The sequence below is a fragment of the Danio rerio genome, chromosome 4 (assembly GCF_049306965.1).
Source record: "Danio rerio strain Tuebingen ecotype United States chromosome 4, GRCz12tu, whole genome shotgun sequence".
In the NCBI taxonomy this organism is placed as follows: Eukaryota; Metazoa; Chordata; class Actinopteri; order Cypriniformes; family Danionidae; genus Danio; species Danio rerio.
In genome coordinates this window covers 55,755,001-55,757,500 of record NC_133179.1, presented here as the reverse complement: position 1 = coordinate 55,757,500, position 2,500 = coordinate 55,755,001, and the positions used below count along the sequence as shown (strand labels likewise).

Below are 2,500 nucleotides of genomic sequence, written 5' to 3'. Positions count from 1 at the left end.
CGTTCCTGTTATTTTTCTCTCTCTCTCCCAGCAAACTTACATTAGGGTTCATATAGCAGACCTTTTGAGACAAAGTTCCGCGTTTCTACCACTGTAGGTGACCTTTCACTAAGTCTCTGTGCTGCAATCGGTTAGCGCGTTAGGCTGTTAACTGAAAGGTTGGTGGTTCAAGCCCACCCAGGTACGAATTAGGCATTTTGCTGCCTTGCAACTGCTAACACGTGCACTGGACATAGATCCTGGGCCAGCCACATTCTGTCCAGCGTTACAAGATGAAATCAGGATTTAGCAGAACATTGTCACGGGTAGGAAGGTATTACTGTAAACGGTTTCTGGTTCCTAAAAGAGCTTCTCATCAACCCCGCTAGCTCAGTCGATAGAGCATGAGACTCTTAATCTCAGGGTCGTGGGTTCGAGCCCCACGTCGGGTGTTTTTGTTACTTTTCTCTCTCTCTCCCGGCAAACTTACGTTAGGGTTCAGGTAGCAGACTTTGAGACAAAGTTCCGCGTTTCTACCACTGTAGGTGACTTTTCAGTAAGTCTCTGTGGCGCAATTGGTTAGCGCGTTCGGCTGTTAACTGAAAGGTTGGTGGTTCAAGCCCACCCAGGGACGAATTAAGAATTTTGCTGCCTTGCAACTGCTAACATGTGCACTGGACATAGATCCTGGGCCACATTCTGTCCAGCGTTACAAGATGAAATCAGGATTTAGCAGAATATTGTCACGGGTAGGGAAGGTATTACTGCAAACGGTTTCTGGTTCCTAAAAGAGCTTCTCATCAGCCCGGCTAGCTCAGTCGGTAGAGCATGAGACTCTTAATGTCAGGGTGGTGGGTTCGAGCCCCACGTTCGGCGTTCCTGTTACTTTTCTCTCTCTCTCCCGGCAAACTTACATTAGGGTGTATGTAGCAGACTTTGAGACAAAGTTCCGCGTTTCTACCACTGTAGGTGACCTTTCACTAAGTCTCTGTGGCGCAATCGGTTAGCGCGTTCGGCTGTTACCTGAAAGGTTGGTCGTTCAAGCCCACCCAGGGACGAATTAGGCATTTTGCTGCCTTGCAACTGCTAACACGTGCACTGGACATAGATCCTGGGCCACATTCTGTCCAGCGTTACAAGATGAAATCAGGATTTAGCAGAAGATTGTCACGGGTAGGAAGGTATTACTGTAAACGGTTTCTGGTTCCTAAAAGAGCTTCTCATCAGCCCGGCTAGCTCAGTCGGTAGAGCATGAGACTCTTAATCTCAGGGTCGTGGGTTCGAGCCCCACGTTGGGTGTTCCTGTTACTTTTCTCTCTCTTTCTCAGCAAACTTACATTAGGGTTCATATAGCAGACCTTTTGAGACAAAGTTCTGACTTTCTACCACTGTAGGTGACCTTTCACTAAGTCTCTGTGGCGCAATCGGTTAGCGCGTTCAGCTGTTAACTGAAAGGTTGGTGGTTGAAGCCCACCCAGGGGCGAATTAGGCATTTTGCTGCCTTGCAACTGCTAAACCGTGCACTGGGCATATATCCTGGGCCACATTCTGTCCAGCGTTACAAGATGAAATCAGGATTTAGCAGAACATTGTCACGGGTAGGGAAGGTATTACTGTAAACGGTTTCTAGCTCCTAAAAGAGCTTTTCATCAGCCCCGCTAGCTCAGTCGATAAAGCATGAGACTCTTAATCTCAGCGTAGTGGGTTAGAGCCCCACATTGGGCGTTTCTGTTACCTGTCTTTCTCTTAGCAAACTATCATTAGGGTTCATATAGCAGACCTTTTGAGACAAAGTTCCGCGTTTCTACCACTGTAGGTGACCTTTCACTAAGTCTCTGTGGCGCAATTGGTTAGCGCGTTAGGATGTTAACTGAAAGGTTGGTGGTTCAAACCCACCCAGGGACGGATCAAGCATTTTGCTGCCTTGTAACTGCTAACACGTGCACTGGACATAGATCCTGGGCCACATTCTGCCCAGCATTACAAGACGAAATCAGGATTTAGCAGAACATTGTCACGGGTAGGGAAGGTATTACTGTAAACAGTGTTTAGCTCTTAAAAGTTTATCTCATCAGCCCGGCTAGCTCAGTCGGTAGAGCATGAGACTCTTACAGTCAGGGTCGTGGGTTCGAGCCCCACGTTGGGTGTTCCTGTTATTTTTCTCTCTCTCTCCCAGCAAACTTACATTAGGGTTCATGTAGCAGACCTTTTGAGACAAAGTTCAGCGTTTCTACCACTGTAGGTGACCTTTCACTAAGTCTCTGTGGCGCAATCGGTTAGCGCGTTAGGCTGTTAACTGAAAGGTTGGTAATTCAAGCCCACCCAGGGACGAGTTAGGCATTTTGCTGCCTTGCAACTGCTAACATGTGCACTGGACATAGATCCTGGGCCACATTCTGTGCAGCGTTACAAGATGAAATCAGGATTTAGCAGAAGATTGTCACGGGTAGGAAGGTATTACTGTAAAGGGTTTCTGGTTCCTAAAACAGCTTTTCATCAGCCCGGCTAGCTCAGTCGGTAG

The 2,500-nt window shown here is 47.6% G+C and overlaps 1 protein-coding gene, 1 long non-coding RNA gene and 3 other non-coding genes across 5 annotated transcripts in view; 4 read left to right on the top strand and 1 right to left on the bottom strand.

Moving 5' to 3' along the window:
- Positions 1-2,500, top strand: part of LOC141381532 (uncharacterized) — a 105,588-nt gene that overhangs the window by 44,941 nt on the left and 58,147 nt on the right. The gene's annotated exons all lie outside the window — the stretch shown is intronic.
- The window catches only part of si:ch73-110p20.1, a 592,105-nt gene that overhangs the window by 540,015 nt on the left and 49,590 nt on the right, over positions 1-2,500 (bottom strand).
- On the top strand, positions 540-613 carry trnan-guu (transfer RNA asparagine (anticodon GUU)). The gene has a single exon. It is a non-coding gene; the product is annotated as a tRNA-Asn (tRNA).
- trnak-cuu (transfer RNA lysine (anticodon CUU)) lies at positions 1,206-1,278 on the top strand. Its single transcript has one exon. It is a non-coding gene; the product is annotated as a tRNA-Lys (tRNA).
- The window catches only part of trnak-cuu (transfer RNA lysine (anticodon CUU)), a 73-nt gene continuing 51 nt past the window's right edge, over positions 2,479-2,500 (top strand). Inside the window, exon 1 of the tRNA in view lies at positions 2,479-2,500. This exon is cut by the window's right edge and continues 51 nt beyond it. This is a non-coding gene — a tRNA (tRNA-Lys).